This window comes from Canis lupus, chromosome 19 (assembly GCF_048164855.1).
Source record: "Canis lupus baileyi chromosome 19, mCanLup2.hap1, whole genome shotgun sequence".
Classification (NCBI taxonomy): domain Eukaryota; kingdom Metazoa; phylum Chordata; class Mammalia; order Carnivora; family Canidae; genus Canis; species Canis lupus.
Genome location: NC_132856.1, coordinates 8,822,528 through 8,841,185, shown reverse-complemented (window position 1 = coordinate 8,841,185; position 18,658 = coordinate 8,822,528). Strand labels below are relative to the sequence as shown.

Genomic DNA, 18,658 nt, shown 5'->3' with positions numbered 1-18,658 from the left:
GGTGGTGAAACTAGGAAAGTTGTTCCCCCAGGGATGACAGGACCAAAAATACATTGTTCCAAAAGAGGGAAGGGGCAAAGAACAAACATTTACCAAGGGCTTACTCTGTGCTAAGTATGTGACATCATGAGGCTTACTTCTCCCAGTCATTATTCTGAGCAGGCACATTAATTTATCCCTTTAAGTTTATTATTTTTGTTTTATTTTTTAACAGAGAAGGAACCTGAGGCTCAGAGAGGTAAGGCAACTCGGTCAAGAGCACACAGCCAAGAAATGGCAGAGCTGGATCCAAACTCAGATCTTTCTGATTCCAGTCAGTGTTCTTTCCTCCCATGATGTACACACAGTAGGTTATGAGAGAAAATGTGGACCTCCCATGAACATTTTAAACTCACTGTTTCTGGAAAGCCCCCATCAAAAGCAGAGTGCTGGGGTGAACAGACCAGATGATGTTCAGTGGTCAATGCTCAACTTCTTAGGAGCATATAATAGAGAAAATGTCAGGAGGCAGAGTGTGGAGAGGTGACCGGAGGCTCCCTCATCTCCAGTAGGTGTATTTAAAGGTCACACAAGTACATGGCAGGAAGGCAGAATGATGCAGCAAGCTGGTAAGACCAGATTATTGGTAGCTGCTGTCCCAGGTTCTTCAAGGGTTCCCCATCACTACCTCAGCTTCTGTCCTCAGAAACCCCAAACTTTCCTATGATCCAGGAACTAAACGGGTCTTCAGGACCCAGCTACCCTGCCAGCTTCTTTTTGGCTATTAAGTATTTTTGATATTGCTCTTGCTTAGATGCATAGACTTTCAATTCTCACTCTGCCCTGGTCCTTAAAAGTGCTGGATCTGCAGTAGGCAGGGCACACACACTTGCAGTACTACATGCCATTTCTCATGCATCTAAGAAATAATTACTATTTCTTCACTGCCTATTGCCTATTATTCACTTCACTCACAGAAGCCCTGGGAAGTGGGTATCTTACCCCTTGAATATGGGCTGTTGGGACCCCAGTCAGGTCTCCATAACCAGGCCAGTATACCCACCACCAGCTGTGTAGATGTTGCCAAGAGCTCAAAGCTGCCCCCATCTCTGGAAAATTGTACTATGCTGATAGAAGTCTCACCAGTAGATTACACCCCTCCAAGAGCTTTCCACAGCCAGTGTTGAGAAAGGGATGCAAAAAACCAGCTCCCCATTCCACCTGGGGCTGTGAACAACTTAGTAGTGCAAGGAGTCCCACAGTCCCCAGGGGATCCGGCTGAGGCTGGGCCCTTTTTTTTTTTTTTAAGATTTTATTATTTATTTATTCATGAGAGACACAGAGAGGCAGAGGCACAGGCAGAAGGAGAAGCAGGCTCCACGCAGGGAGCCTGATGTGGGACTCGATGCCAGGACCTCAGGATGATGCCATGGGCCGAAGGCAGGTGCTAAACCGCTGAGCCACCCAGACATCCTGAGGCTGGACCTTACCTGGGGTCACTTTCCCCCTGGGCCCCTCCCTCTTCCCTATCCTGTTTCTCTCACCCCTTACAAGTTTTCCCTCAGTAAATCACATGCACTCAAAGCCCTGAAACACCCCTACCCCATTTTACAGGACGAGAAACTAAGCCTTACCTAGAAGGACCCCAACTTGGTCGGTCCCCAAAGTTCAAGCCCTTTCTGCTTCTTTCATCCTGTCTGCCCAGAATGACAGGTCAGGAGCGGAAACCCTCGTCCCCACAGGGATGGGCAGCTTTTCCTCCCTCAGCAGCAGCCCTGGGCTGCCTTGGCAGCATCAAGGCTCCTGTTGCCTCCCCCACACTGAGTCATCAACCATGCAGAGCAGTGACAAATCATAGAGCAGAACTGGGCGGCTGGCTGGCACTCAGAATGGGATTTCTCAGAAGCCTCAGCCCTGCTCAGCTCAGGAAGGCAGGGGTTTGGGAGGGAGGGGGTGGCTCCTCTTTACTCCTGCCTCACCCAGGACTGGAGACCCGGGGCCTAGGGGCTGCTCTGCCTCTTCCAGTTGAGCATCTCCTGAGGGACAAACCCTCCAAGGTGTTTCAGGAAGGATGGGGCAGGTAGCAAAGCCCAGATCCTAGGAGCTAAGCTGACTCGGCCACCAAAGCCACCAGTAGGGTAGCTGGAGGCAGACGATGTCCCTGGAATGCACCAAAGGCTAGCCACACACACCCTGTTTAGTTAGACCCCTGTGGCCCAGAATGTCAGAGGCAAACTCTTCAACTCTGAATTCCTGCCTCTTCCAATTTGGCTCCAGACACTTCCTCTCTAATCGCCACTTCTGCTCTCATCGTTTTCATTTCTTTTAATTAAAGAAAAATTTACATACATTGAAATGCACAGATCTTGGGTGTATCAATAAACAGAATTGGGTAAATGTATACACCCACGTAATCAACATGACTCTCGGCATACAGAACATTTCCATGTTCCTTTCGCATAGGCAATCACTGTTCTGGTTTCTATTACTGTGAATTAGATGTACCTGTTCATGAAAATCATATAAATGGAACCACACAGTATGTACTTTTGGGGGGTCTGGCTTCTTTTATTCAACATCATGTCTTTAAAATTCATCCATATTGGGCAGTTATGCCTTCCTTCCCATTACTAAGTGGTATTCCATTATGAATACATCACAATTTGTTTATCCATTCTCCCACTGATGGCCATTTGGGTGATTTCTCCTTTTTGGCTTATGAACAGACTGCTATGAATATTCTTGAACAACTCTTTCTGAGGGCATTTGTTTTCATTTCTTGAGGATTAATAACTAGGGGTGGGTGGGTGGATTGTAGGGTAGGTATTAACTTTGTAAGAATCTAACAAAATGTTCTCCAAAGTGGGTGTACCATTTTACACGCCGACCAGCAATGTTTGATATCTCGAACTGCTTTATGTCCTCACAAACATCTGGCGTTTCAGTGCTGTTAAATTTAGAAGTGGCATTTCCCTGATGACTTACGAAGTTGAGCACTTTTTCACATGCTCATTGGCCATTAGGATATATTATTCTATGAAGCATCTGTTCAAGTCTTTTGCCTATTTTTTAAAAAGCTTTTTTATTATTTATTTTTGCTAACCATTTTCATTCATAAATTGAAAAGAAATACTCTACAACTCATCCTGTCTTAGGAATAATTAGAAATTGATTTATTTGTGCTGTGATACACATAACGTGTTCTCAGGTTGGCTCTCTTTATTCTGTAGTCAATGTCTCTTCTAGAGGATGAAATCTCTCTGGGAAACCTCTGGCAGAGAGGATGGAGGTCATGATGTATCCTTGGTTGGTACTATTACATCTTAAATCTCCATGGAGAACACTGGACTTCACATTGTCCGTGTACTTTTTTCTAGCTCATTGGCTGAGTATTTTAATACTTTGTAATCAAATTTGTAAAAGTTGAATCAGTCATCTTCTATTGAGATAACTTAATTATTGGCTTCCCATCCAACATCTATTTCCCCCTTCCTTCTAATTCTTACTGTGTTTAGCACTCATTCTTTACCCATTCAGCCATTTGCTGCAGGGAAGGTTGATAGCACCCCAAGATCCAGGCTGGGCCTCAGTGACTTGAAAGTAAGTGTGTCCATTGGAGGCCGGGGGGGGGGGGGGGCGGGATTTTCCTTTCTTAAGAGAAAATCCTAAGAAGGTGAGCTTTCTTTTCTGCCTCAGGACATTGTTTTGTCTGGAGTCCCTTGAAATAGCCTACTACCAGTCTAAAACATACCTGATACTTGAAGACTGCTGAGCAGAGAGATGTACCAAAATCTGAATCCTTGACACCAACATTCAGCTACTGAATCAGTTGATCTTGCGGGCTCCATCTGCCTCTGGACTGCAAGCTTCTTGAGTCAATAGCCTTTCTTATTGATTAAACTAGTGGAGATTTTATTTATGTTACCTGCAGCTAAAAGCCTTCTAATACAAATGCTGTGTGTATATGCTATTCTTTTAATTATTTTATTAAACTATATAACAAAGAACAAAGTATATGGTTTAGTGTTTTTAGTATAGTTATACAGTATATAGTATAGTATATACAACTCGTAAGGTTATGCAACCATGTCTGCTATTTGATTCCAGAACATTTTCACCACCCCAAAGGGAACCCTGTACCTATTAGCAGTCACTCCCCACTCCCCTCCCCTAGCAGCATCTGGCAACCATTGATCTACTTACTGTCTGACTCTATGAATCTGCCCATTCTGGAAATTATATATATATGATCATACAATATGTGGCATACATACATGTGGCATACATGTTTGGCTAGTTTTTGTTTTTTGTTTTTTTTTTAAGATTTATTTATTTATTCATGAGAATCACAGAGAAAGAGGCAAAGACACAGGTAGAGGGAGAAGCAGGTTCCATGCAGAGAGCCAGATGTGGGACTCGATCCTGGGTGCCAGGATCACGCCCTGAGCCAAAGGCAGATGCTCAACCACTGAACCACCCAGATGTCCCTGGCTTCTTTTGCTTGGCATAATGTTTTCAAGATTCTTCCATGTTTTTATCTTCATTCCTTTTTCATGGATGAATACTTTTCCATTGTATGGATAGACCATATTTGTTTATCCATTCATCAGTTAGTGGACATTTGGGGTGTTTCTACCCTTTGTCTCTTATGAATAATGCTGTTATGAATATTTGTGCACAATTTTTGTGTGAACATATGCTTCCAATTCTCTTGGGAATATACCTAGGAACGATATTATTGGGTCATATGATAACTTTCTGTTTTACTTTTGGAGAAACTGCCCATCTGTTTTCTACAGCAGCTTGCACCCTTTTTACATTCCCACTAACACGCATAAAAGGCCCAGGATCCCTACATCCTTGCCAACACTTGTTATTCCTGGGTTTTATTTTCCCTTTTATTTTAGCCATCATACTAGATGTGAAGGGGTACCTCACTGTGATTTTGATTTGCATTTCCAAATGACTAATGATGTTGAGTTTCATGTGCTTATTGGTATTTGTACATCTTCTTTGGAGAAATGTCTTTTCAAATCCTTTGCTTTAAAATTGGGTTATTTGTTGGGGTTTTTTTGGGTAAATATTTATTTATGCATTTGAGAGACAGAGAGAGAGAGAGCACAGTGGGAGAGGGACAGGGAGAAGGAGAGAGAGAATGTCGAGCAGACTCCCTGCCAAGTGGGGAGTCTGATGTTGGGCTGTATCTCAGGACCCTGAGATCATGAGCTGAAATCAAGAGTCAGACTGAACAGACAGACTGAACTAACTCAACTGACTGAGCCACACAGGTGCCCCTGGTTTATCTGTCTTTTTATTGTTGAGTTGTAAGTGTTCTTTATGTGTTCTGAACATTGGACTTTTATCAAAGATATGATTTGCAAATATTTTCTCCTGTTCTGTGGGTTGTGTTTTTCACATCCTTGATGGTGTTATTTAAAGCACCAAAGTGTTTAATTTTGATGAAGTCCAGTTGATCTATTTTTTATTTTGTTGCTTGTGCTTTTCTCTTTTTTGGTATATTTTTTATTGAAGTTTGATCTGCCAACATATAACACCCAGTGCTCATCCCATCAAGTGTCCCCCTCAGTGCCTGTCACCCAATCACCCCATCACTCCACCCACCTCCCCTTACACTACCCCTTGTTTGTTTCCCAGAGTTAGGGGTCTCTCATGTTCTGTCTCCCTCTTTGATTTTTCCCATTCATTTTCTTTCCTTTCCCCTATAATCCCTTTCACTATTTCTTATAGTCCCCATATGAGTGAAACCATATGATTGTCCTCCGATTGACTTACTTCACTCAGCATAATATCCTCCAGTTCCATCCATATCGAAGCAAATGGTGGGTATTCATCATTTCCAATGGCTGAGTAATATTCCATTGTATATATAGACCACATCTTCTTTATCCATTCTGTCGATGGACAATCGAGGCTCCTTCCACAGTTTGGCTACTGTGGACATTGCTGCTATAAACATTGGGGTGCAGGTGTCCTGCCGTTTCACAGTATCTGTATCTTTGGGGCAAATCCCCAGCAGTGCAATTGCTGGGTCGTAGGGCAGGTCTATTTTTAACTCTTTGAGGAACCTCCACACAGTTTTCCAGAGTGGCTGCACCAGTTCACATTCCCACCAACAGTACAAAAGGGTTCCCCTTTCTCCACATCCTCTCCAACATGTGTTGTTTCCTGTCTTGTTAATTTTCCCCATTCTCACTGGTGTGAGGTGGTATCTCATTGTGGTTTTGATTTGTATCTCCCTGATGGCAAGTGAGATCTAAATGTGAGACAAGAATCCATCAAAATCCTAGAGGAGAACACAGGCAATACCCTTTCGAACTTGACCACAGCAACTTCTTGCAAGATACATCTAGGAAGGCAAGGGAAACAAAAGCAAAATAGAACTATTGGGACTTAAGATAAAAAGCTTCTGCACAGCAAAAGAAACAGTCAACAAAACTAAAAGACAACCTGCAGAATGGGAGAAGATATTTGCGAATGACATATCAGATAAAGGGCTAGTTTCCAAGATCTATAAAGAACTTATTAGACTCAACAGCAAAGAAACAAACAATACAGTCATGAAATGGGCAAAAGACATTAAAAGAAATTTCTCCAAAGAAGACATACACATGGCCAACAAGCAGATGAGAAAATGCTTGTGCTTTTCATGTCATAGCTAGGAAACCCATTGTATAATCCAGCTAAAAATAACACCAGTTTCCTCTAAGAGTTTTGCAACTTTGGCTCTTACACTTAAGGTCTCTGATTCAATTTGCATGTGGATGTCCAGCTCTACGATCCTTTGTTGAAAAGATAATTCTTCACCTGTCTTGGCACTCTGTCAGAAATCAGTCATAAATGCAGAGGCTCATTTCTGGACTTTCAACTTCCAGATGTATATATCTATCCTCATGCCATTACCACAATCTTGATTACAGTATGTTTGAAGTAAGTTTTGAAATTTGGAAGTATGATTTCTCCACCTTTGTTGTTATTTTTGAAGGTTGTTTTAACTATTCTGGCCCTCTTGCATTTCGACATAAATTTTAGGATCAGCTTATCAATGTCTGCCAAAAAAAAAAAAAAAAAAAGGACAACTCTAATTTTAATAGAGAATGCATTGAATCTGTAGAAAAATGTGGGCGGTATTGCCATCTTAACAATATTGTCTTACCCATGAACACAAATGACTTTCCATTTTTTTAAGTCTTTTTTAGTTGCTTTCTAAGTGTTTTCCCTATAAAAGTCTTTCACCTCTTTTGTTAAATTCATTCCTAAGCATTTTAATCTTTTGATTCTAAATGGAATTGTTTTCTTAACTTCATTTTTGGATTATGCATTGTTAGTACATAGAAATATAGTTGATTTTTGTACATTTATCTTGCATTCTGCAACTTCCCTGCACTCATTCGATCTAGTAGTTCCTTCGTTCATTCCTTCCTTCCTTCCTTCTTTCCTTTCTTTGTGATTTCTTCTTCTTCTCCCTCTTCTTCTTCTCCTCCTCCTTTCTGATGTTCATTCCTTAGGATTTTCCATATTCATAATTATGTGAAGACTTTTCTTTCCCTTGCCTAATCTTCCTGGCTAGAACCTACAGTACAATAGTGAATGGAAGTGATGAGAGTACATACCCTTGACTCATTCATGATCCTAGAGGGAAAGCTTTCAGTCTTTCACCAATAAGTATGCTATTAGCTGTGGCTTCTTCATCGATGTCTTTTATCAGGTTGAGAATGTTCATTTCTATTCCTTCCGGGTTGAGAAGTTTTTGTCATGAGAAGGTTTGGGTTGTCAAAAGCTTTTTCTGCAACTCTTGAGATGACTGTGTGATTTTTGCTTATTGTTCTATTGATATGATTAAATAATTTTTGGATGTTGAACTAACCTTGCCTTTCTAGGATAAATCTGACTTTGTCATAGTGTGTAATCCTTTGTATAGATGGCTGGGTTCTGTTTACTAGTGTTTTGCTGATGATTTTGCATCTTTATCCACAAAGGATGTTGGTCTGTAGTTTTCTTATGACTTTTTCTGGCTTTAGGTATCAAGGTAACATTGGCAATTTGTTATTCTGAAAGGTTGGTAATAATTTCTGCTCTTTCATTCCTGATTTTAATAATTTGAATCTTCTCTCTCCTGTCCTGATCATGTAGCCAAAGGTCTATCCATTTTGCTTGTTTGTTTGTTCAAAGAAACAACTTTTGGTTGTATTAATTTTCTCTATTATTTTTCTGTACTCCCTTTCACTCATTTCCACCATAACGTTTATTATTTTTTTCTTCTGTTTGTTTTTATTTCAATTTGCTCACCTTCTAGTTTCTTAAGATTGTTAATTAAAATTGGGTTACTGATTTGACATCTTGCTCCTTTTTTTATAGGTATTTACAGATGTAGTGATTTTCTAATTTCATTCAAGTGTAGGCCAAGAACACACTTTATATGATTTGTCTTTAAAAAATGTATCAAGTTTTGAATTATACTGAGACTTATCCTATGGCCCAGTTTATGATCCATCTTAGTGAATGTTTCCTGTACCTTAAAAGAAGGGTATTCTGCAATTATTGGGGGGTTGAGCTCCTAAAATGTCAGACCAAGAGGATTGATAGTGTTCAAAGTTTCTATAGCCATACTGATTTTTTCCTACTTTTTCTTCACTTGCTGAGAGTTGTTACTTTGCCAAACATGATGATAGATTTGTCTGTTCTTCCCTTAAGCTATGGGGTTTTGCTTTACTTATTACAAAATTATGTTATTAAGCTCCTGTACATTTAGGATTAAATTGGCTCTCTTGTCCTTATGAAAAATCTCTCTTTATCTTTGTTAGTTCTCCTTATCTTAAGTCAGTTTTGGGGTGTCTGGATGGTTCAGTCAGTTAAGCATCTGCCCTTGGCTCAAGTCTTGAGATTGAGCCCTGAGTCGGGGCTCCTTGCTTGGTGGGGAGCCCGTCTCTCTCTTTGTCTGCATACCCCTCCCCCTGCTTGTACTGTGTGTGTGTATCAAATAAATAAATAAAATCCTCTTATTTTTTTAAAGATTTCATTTATTTATTCATGAGAGCCAGACAGGCAGACAGAGAGAGAGAGAGGCAGAAACACAGGCAGAGGGAGAAGCAGGCTCCATGCAGGGAGCCCAACATGGGACTCGATCCCAGGTCTCTAGGATCAAGCCCTGGGCCAAAGGTGGAGCTAAACCGCTAAGCCACTGGGGCTGCCCTAAAATCTTCTTTAAAAAAATGAATTGTGTCTGATATTTACATAATATCAGCTTTTCTTTAGCTTACCGTTTGGAGTGGTATATCTTTTTCTGTCTTTTGTGCTAGGACATGGCCCTAGTGCTTGATCTTTACTCTTAAGGTGTGGCCTTTCTGAGCTGTCAACTTAATGTCCAAGATACTCAGTGAGGTCTGTCCACTCTGGGATGGAACTCCATCAGGTGACCACCAGTGTCTGGGCCTTGCAGACTCTCCCTCTACATGTGCACTCCAGTCCTTAGCCAAGGATCTACCAGAAACCCCCACATGGACTTCTCCTCCTCCCCACCCCCACCCACCGCCATCCTCCCCTGTGTAAATCCCTCCCCTCTGGTTCTCTGACCTGAAAATGTCAATTACTTCATCAGATTCAACTCTGCTCTCTGCCACCATCCTACACCGTGATCTGGAAAGTGCCTCTAGGCTAAACATCATGGTGAACATGAGGCTTCACTCATTTGTTTCCCCTCTTTCCATCTGGCTGTTGCCTTTTTCATGGATGAAAAGTGAAATTCCCATTCTTAGTTTCTTTAATTTCATAAATTAAAATGCACACAGTAAAAAAAATAAAAGCGTATAGGAAGTTATCTGGTAAAGAGTGTCTCAGCCATCTTGAATCTAAATATCCCACTTTCTCTCCCCAGAGGCAACCAATGTCACCAGCTTCTTAACTATCCTCTCAGTGCTGTTCTCTAGATGCTCCTTCTGAAAAGCAGGAATTACAGATATCACAAACTTGCTTTAAGAGACACCGCTGATGTCCTGCCCTTACCCCATGTCCTTGCAATTTCCTGACACTCTACACTGACTACTTCCAACTCTAACTACCTGGCTTTCTTTGCCTGCAGATTTCGTCTGGTCACAGGAGTCCTCTCAGCCTGTGCCAGGGCAGGCTGCAGTGCCAGGAACTTCATGCCTCCCTCTAAGAACTGACCTCAACCAATGGCTAGCAGGAGTTGACACATAATCGTGCCATCCTCTTGCCTCTCCACTGGGATCACCAAGGTGCATTCAACACTGTCTCCCAGAGCTCCCCAGGGGGATTGAGTCTCAGTTGCTGAAAAAATAATCTGCTCAGTAGCACACACTTTGTTGTCTTCTCTCCCTTTCCCATCTCACTTCCCTCTTTCCTCCCAGTGCTTCCTGGGATAAACTATTTACTAGGTCTGTCTCAACGTCTGCTTCTAGGGAGAAGTGACCCAAGACTGCATATCTTACAGTTTGATTTGTTTACCTAACAATGTATGTCTGAGATCATTCCACATTGTTTCCAGCATCCAACCACTTCTTGACACTACTGTGTGGCTCAGGCCACCATTATCTCTCCCCTGGTTGCTGCAGTGACATCCTGAAAGGTTTTCTTGCTTTTGCTATTGTGTCCAGTTCCTAGCTCATCCTCAACACAGCTCTGGGGGTCCTGCTGATTCTACCAGGGTCTCTCCTCTGCTTAGAGCCCTCTACTGGCTCCCCATCATACTCAGAGTAAATAATGAAGTCCCTGATAGCTATTGGGGCCCTACATGAACCGACCTCACCTATTCTCTCCCCATTACTTTGTCCCAGCCATTCTGGTCTCCTAGGTTTCTGGAATATACCAGGTATTCTTGAACTCACCTGGTCATTCTTGAGCCTTTGCTCTGGCTATTGCCTCTGCTTGGGGGAACTCTTCCTCAGGTATCTTCATTTACTTCCTTCAGGACTCCATTTTGGTGGATCTTCTCTGTGAGGCTTCCTCAAGAAACAAATTATTTATTTATTTATTTATTTATTTATTTATTTATTTATTTATTTTCTAAGATTTTATCTATCCATTCATGACAGACATAGAGAGAGAGAGGCAGAGACACAGGCAGAGAGAGAAGCAGGCTCCATGCTGGGAGCCCGATGCAGGACTCGATCCTGGGACCCCAGGATCGTGCCCTGGGCCAAAGGCAGGCGCCAAACCACTGAACCACCCAGGGATCCCCCTCAAGAAACAACTTAAATTTTAACACCTCTCTCTCACCATTCCTATCTTCCTTCCTTATCTTATTTTTTCCTATCACATCTCAGCAACATGTAATGCCCTGGAATCACCTTTTTTCTCCTTGAATGTCTTTTATTCTCTCACTTGCCAAACATAAGAACAATCTCAATATAGTGCGCTATTACTACCATCATCATCATTCTGTTCAGACCTGGTTTATAACCTGGGCGCACCATGCCATAGTTATTCACATGTCTGTTGTCCTCATCAGGTGTTCTCCAAGGGCTGGGCTCAGGGCTCTTTGAGCTACATGTCCGGGTGCCTAAGACAGGGTCTGACACAGCCAAGGCCCCTGTAAGTGTTTAATGAAGCCTGGGTCCTTTTCCAGCACTATGTATAGAGCAGGCAACAGACAGCTAGAGCAAAATGAAACCAGAATGAGAAAGCTTTCTTTGAGCATCTAGAATTGGCATGACTGCCCTCAGGGCAGAGGGAGGAAGGCCCCGATTGATTCTCTAGGCTCACTGGTAAAGTCCTCGACACAAACATCAGGACTGCTGGGGAGGCCTGGACAGAGAGACAGGGCCTGGAACTCAAGCTGAGCTGAGTTTCAGTCCAGATCTGACACCATCTGTGTGACTTTGGACAAGTCCCTTCATCTGCATGAGCCTTGTTGCCTCATCTGTAAAATGGGCATGACAACACTTAACTCAGTGGTTATGTGTATTGGGGTACCACTACAAAATGGATGCTACATATATGACCATATGAGGCAAATTTTTACCTAGCACTTCCCATAGGCCCGGCCTTGGAAACAACCCTTTATAAGCACAATCTCCTCTAATCCTCACAATACACCCCACCAGGGAGGTGCTATTATCACCTACCTTTTACAGATGAGGAATTTAAGGCTTAGAGAAGTAATGTGATTTTCCCCAAAGTGACCGAGCTAATTAGTTACTAAGCAGACTTCAAACCAAATATGTCCAGGCCAGAATCTGTGTTCTTAACTGTATTCTCCCCACTTTCTGCAGCCTTTCTTAGGTATTTCCTCTCTTCTCCTGCCCCTCAAAGACCAGGAGATAGCATTACCTAGAGGCCAGGGACCTGGGTATTGATGATAAATGACTTTTCACCTCTATCATTTACTGACTATATGGCATTGAGCCAGTTATTTGCCCATTCTGAACCTCAGTTTCTGTATTCATTTCCCAAGGCTGCTCTAATGAATTACCACAACCCAGTGGCTTAAAATAACACACAGTTATTATATCACAGTCTGTAGTTCAGAAGTGTAAAGGGCTCAGCTGGGTACTGTGCTTGGAGTCTCACAGGCTGCAATAGAGGTGTTGGCCAGTCCAGGCCCTTGCTGGAGGCTCTGGGGTAGAACCCACTTCAGAGTGGAGTCAGGTTGTAGGCAGGATCCAGATGGTATGGCTGTAGGACTGAGGTCCCTGTTTCCTAGCCAGCTATCAGCTGGGAGCCAGCCTCTGCCTCTAAGGGCTGCCAGCACTCCTCAGGCAAGCCCAGTCTCTTCCATGCTTTGGACCTCTCTAGCTGCTCTATCTGCTTCTTCTTTGTCACTCCAGCTCAAGAAAGTTCCCTGCTTTTAATAGCTCATGTAATTAGATTGGGTCCACCAGATAATTTCCCTATTTTAAGATCTGTAACTTTAATTACATCTGCAAAGTCCTTTTGCCATGTAATATAGCATATCCACAGGCTCTTGGGATTAGGCCATTGACATCTTTGGGAGGGGCTGTTCTGCCTTCCACAGTTTCTTTTGTTCCTTTATTCAACACATATTCATAAGCGATGTAGCAGATACTGTGAGTGCTGTCAGCACATGCCCAGCCCAGCTTCCCACAGCCAGCCCTGCATCACCTGGCCACAAGCTTTTCCCAGCCAGATGCCAGAGTGATTTCGAAGAGTCCCCTAGAGTAGGACAGAAGTGCTGGGGAGCTCACATACACCCAGCAGCAACTGTCAACCTATGGCTGGTGGAATTAGTGGATAAATCCCCAACTCCATCCCCCTTCAGATGGGGTAACTTGGAGATGTGTGTGTACACTGGCTGCTGGCAGGCTTCATCTCCAATTGCCCAGGGTGGTAACTTAACAGAGCACGCTTTCCCCACTGCCTCCTCGTGCTTCACTCCTTCCTGCTTGCCTCAGATCTCGCCAATTTTTGCTGCTACCCTTGTTGCAGGGTCTCCTCTGGGGGTAACCAAGACCAGCATTTGTGACATGACAGCCATGTTCCCCATCTCATAGCATCCCTGTGAGGATTAAATGAGATAGTGCTTGTAAAGGCTTCATTATAATACTGGCACACAGTGAGCACTCAGTAATTGGCTGACTAGATCAACAACACCTCTGCTAATAGTAATCACGTCTCAGACCCAACTCTGAGGCCAAAGGCCAGGCCAGTGGCTGGCCAGTTTAAAGGGAACCAGTCACTCTACAGGCAGATCCATTATCAAACAGGGACTAAATTGCCTGGCTAAGTGCAGAAGAAGGTGGTAGGTGTTGTTATAGCAACTGATGAGCCTTTCTGTGTCCTCAAGGCCAAGTGGGCGGTGGAGCAGGGGAGGAAGAAGCTCCTCAAAGGATACCATCAGGAAGCAAAGGGGGGGGCAGGCCAAGGGAAGCCCCACTCCCTGCTCCATCCTGGCCTGAGAACCATGACTTCTATGCCCTGAGACTAGCAGGGGGCCAGGCAGGCTGCTTCCCTGCTGGGGTGAGGGGCGCAGAGGTGATCAGAGGCCAGGCAGGGGGGAAAAGCATGCAAGCCATAGCCCTCAGGCCCTTAGCTCTGAATAATCACAAGGCTATAAGCTTTATGGACACAGGAAAGCAGGTCCTCACCCTGGGTGGAGTGAGTGCTCTGGAAGTGCTATTCTAAGAATAGAATCTGAAAGCTCTGGAATGGGACTGGTCTGGCCCTTGTAGACCTGGATAGAGGAACTTGCTAATGACTAGTGGTGCAGCCACATCCAAGCTAAGAAGCCAAGTCACCTCTCTTCCCTTTCTCCCTTCCCTGCCCCGTATGATATTGATGCATATCTTTGCATTGTCATCCTCTGTGAATTTTGTGACCTCTCTCCCATCTGTCCATCCATCCATGGGTATATTGAACTCTGCCATATGCCAGGGACTAAGCAAGGCAAGAGAATCATGATCTTGGCCTTCTTGAGACTCATGAGCTCATGGGAGAGGCAGACATACAGACAGACTATGGCCATCCAGAGAGGAAAACACACAATGTAGGTGGTAGACCAGCAGTTCCCAACTGATAGCCCATGGGATGAATTCATCCCACGGAAATTTTTTAGAGTATTTTAAAAATAAGTACATTTAGCATAAAATTCTTAAGTTTTAGGTTCTCATGAAAAATAAGGTGATCTGGTAATCCTGAGCCTCATGGTGACATCACTAGAACCTAGTAGCATAACCCCTCATGTTCTCTCCAGTTCCCACTGCCCCCTATTGTCCTACACCTGGCCCCAGGCATTTCAATCAACTTGCCAGAAGTAGGGTCAGGACAACTCAATACAGCAAAAAAACACCTCAACCTTAAAGGTCTAGCCTCTGAATAGCTAACAAGGCTGAGCTACAGCCCTTACTCCAGGGATGTCATAGATGGAGATATGTCAGCCAGGGTGAGTTGGGAGAGAAATGTTCAGAGAGCACCATCCTAAGCACAGGTTCTGGGACCCTCAGGCCAATACCACCAGGTATGCAGCCCAGGAACATTGATAACCCAGCCTAACCTCTGGCATAGGAACCCTGGTTGCCACATCTGCTTCTCCAGCTTTGCCTGATTCAGGGAATTCTTCAAGCTCACTTCACAGCTCTGAGGGTTCTGGACTGTCACTCTGGGTGTCTATCAGAACCTGGATTAAGTACTTAACTATGCTATGTGTTGCCGGAGGTCTGTGCGTCAGTTAGGAGTCTTAGAATGCAAACTGCAGAAAGAGACTCAAGCTAATGTAAGCAAAAGGGAACTAAGTGGATTCATATTGGGGGGCTTGGAACTGAGTGAAGGTTGGAGAACCTGGCTGGGATGGAGGCAGGAACCCAACCAATGTCAGAGGGCTAGGATGCTAGGACCTCTAGAGTGGGGCTGTAGCAAGGGCAGTCTGGTCAGGATGTCACCACCTGATGAGTCAAGTCCAAGTGCTTTCATGTCTTTGTCCCTCTGTTAGAGTTTCAGATTCCCAAGAGAGATGATCAGTAAGTTTGTTGGTAGGTCCTGGGTCAAAATTTTAGGCTGGAGGAAGGTTCCTGTCTTTACTCCCATTAGCTATACCAAAAGGTGGAGGTAAGTCCTCAAAAGAAAATTGTCAGGGATTGGAGTCAGACTCCTTTGAATATGCCTTGTTTTCTAGACTTGGCTTGGGAAGCATCCAAAAATTTTACATGATTATAAAATAAAAGTTTTAAAAATCACTAAAAGTGAAATACAACAAGCCTTAAAAAGGAAAACATTGTGGATGTAACCAGACAGGGAAGAATTATGATTGAAGACACAGTAATTTGACTGTACACCCATAGTGGGATATACCTGAAGAGCCCTAAGGACAAAAATAGCTGCAAACATAGCCAAAAAGTGACAAATGTGCTAAGGACCTAGCATGTGCGGTCTCCATGTGAGACTCTAGGAGACACTAGTGAATAAGGCAGACATCCCTACCCTGGTGCAATCTCTCCCTTTACAACATCATCCCAACTTCTTTAAAATACTTTTTTATTAAAAAAAGAAAAAAAAACTTTTTATGATGCAAAATGTCAAACATCCACAAAAGTAGGCAGAATGGTATAATGAGACCCATAAGTCCTTCACCCAGCACCCCCATTATCAATCCTGTTTCATTTCACTCCATCTCTACTACTCTTTCCCTTCCCAGATTATTCTGACAAATTCTAGACTTCATATTATTTCAGAATACCTCCATGAATATTTCAGTGTGTCTCTCTAAAAGATAATGACTCCTTGAAAGAATAAATAACCACAACACCATTATCACACCTAGAACAAATAACAACTCTTAACAGCAACGAATACTCAGTGTTCAGATGTCCAATTATCTCATAAACATTATAAAATGCTTTACAGATTGTTTACAGATTGTTTGCTTCAACCAGGATCACAGAAGTTTCACATACTGTGATTAGTTGATATGAAGACTATTAATTTATGGGTCCTCCCTCCATTTTAAAGGGGAAATTTTCCCTTTAAAATTTATTTCTTGGGGCGCCCGGGTGGCTCAGTGGGTTAAGTGTTTGCCTTCAGCTCAAGTCATGATCCAGGGTCCTGGGATAGAGTCCCACATTGGGCTCCCTGCTCAGTGGGGAGTCTGCTTCTCCATCTCCCTCTCCTGCTCCCCCTGCTTGTGCTCTCTCTCTCTCAAATAAAAAAATAAAATCTTTTTTTTAAGATTTTATTTATTTATTCATGAGAGATGCAGAGAGATTGGCAGAGACACAGGCAGAGGAAGAAGCAGGTTCCATGCAGGGAGCCCGAATCAGGACTCGATCCTGGGACTCCAGGATCAAGCCCTCGGCCAAAGGGGTGCCAAACCACTGAGCCACCCAAGGATCCCCTGAAATCTTTTTAAAAATGTATTTCTTTTTTTTTTTTTTAAGCTAGATTGCTTTTTCTATAGAGTTTTCCAAAAAAATCAGTTTGTGGACTTTGCTGATTGCATCAGGGTGATGGTGTTCACACATTCCTGTCTTCTGAATTTCCTGGAAACTGGTAGTTGAGCAGAGCTGTGCCGTCCAGGACAGTAACCACCAGCCACGTGTGGCTACTGAGTACTTAAAATGTGGCTCATCCAAGCTGAGATGTGCTGTATGCATACTACACACACCAGATTTCAAGGACTAAGTATGAATGAAGGATGGAAAACAGTTCATCAATCATTTTTTGGTATTGATTATATATTGAAGTGATAATGTGTTAGATATATTGGGTTAAGTAAGAGCTGCTATTAAAATTAATTTCAATGGATAGTCTTCCTCCTTTATCGAATATTAGTTGACCATAAAGTTCAGGGTCCACTTCTGGATTCTCTATTCTGTTCCACTGATCTATGTGTCTGTTTTTGTGCCAGTACCACACTGTCTTGATGACCACAGCTTTGTAGTACAACCTGAAATCTGGCATTGTGATGCCCCCAGATATGGTTTTCTTTTTTAAAATTCCCCTGGCTATTCGGGGTCTTTTCTGATTCCACAGAAATCTTAAAATAATTTGTTCTAACTCTCTGAAGAAAGTCCATGGTATTTTGATAGGGATTGCATTAAACGTGTATATTGCCCTGGGTAACATTGACATTTTCACAATATTAATTCTGCCAATCCATGAGCATGGAATATTTTTCCACATGCAGAAGAATGAAACTAGACCACTCTCTTTCACCATACACAAAGATAAACTAAATGGATGAAAGATCTAAATGTGAGACAAGATTCCATCAAAATCCTAGAGAAGAACACAGGCAACACCCTTTTTGAACTCGGCCATAGTAACTTCTTGCAAGATACATCCACGAAGGCAAAAGAAACAAAAGCAAAAATGAACTATTGGGACTTCATCAAGATAAGAAGCTTTTGCACAGCAAAGGATACAGTCAACAAAACTCAAAGACAACCTACAGAATGGGGGAAGATATTTGCAAATGACGTATCAGATAAAGGGCTAGTGTCCAAGATCTATAAAGAACTTATTAAACTCAACACCAAAGAAACAAACAATCCAATCATGAAATGGGCAAAAGACATGAAGAGAAATCTCACAGAGGAAGACATAGACATGGCCAACATGCACATGAGAAAATGCTCCGCATCACTTGCCATCAGGGAAATACAAATCAAAACCACAATGAGATACCACCTCACACCAGTGAGAATGGGGAAAATTAACAAGGCAGGAAACAACAAATGTTGGAGAGGATGTGGAGAAAAGGGAACCCTCTTACACTGTTGGTGGGAATGTGAACTGGTGCAGCCACTCTGGAAAACTGTGTGGAGGTTCCTCAAAGAGTTAAAAATAGACCTGCCCTAGACCCAGCAATTGCACTGCTGGGGATTTACCCCAAAGATTCAGATGCAATGAAACGCCGGGACACCTGCACCCCGATGTTTCTAGCAGCAATGGCCACGATAGCCAAACTGTGGAAGGAGCCTCGGTGTCCAACGAAAGATGAGTGGATAAAGAAGCTGTGGTCTATGTATACAATGGAATATTACTCAGCTATTAGAAATGACAAATACCCACCATTTGCTTCAACGTGGATGGAACTGGAGGGTATTATGCTGAGTGAAGTAAGTCAGTCGGAGAAGGACAAACATTATATGTTCTCATTCATTTGGGGAATATAAATAATAGTGAAAGGGAATATAAGGGAAGGGAGAAGAAATGTGTGGGAAATATCAGAAAGGGAGACAGAACGTAAAGA

At 42.9% G+C, this 18,658-nt stretch overlaps 1 long non-coding RNA gene across 5 annotated transcripts in view; it reads right to left on the bottom strand.

The window, feature by feature from the left end:
• LOC140609828 (uncharacterized) overlaps positions 1-18,658 on the bottom strand; it is a 43,964-nt gene that overhangs the window by 5,765 nt on the left and 19,541 nt on the right. For 3 of the 5 annotated variants that reach the window (XR_012011549.1, XR_012011550.1, XR_012011548.1), the window contains 2 exons: positions 10,842-10,959; positions 3,731-3,879 (listed from right to left, as the gene is read on the bottom strand). This is a non-coding gene — a long non-coding RNA (uncharacterized lncRNA). The remainder of the gene's footprint in view (positions 1-3,730; positions 3,880-10,841; positions 10,960-18,658) is intronic. The other 2 variants (XR_012011552.1, XR_012011551.1) reach the window with 2 other exon arrangements.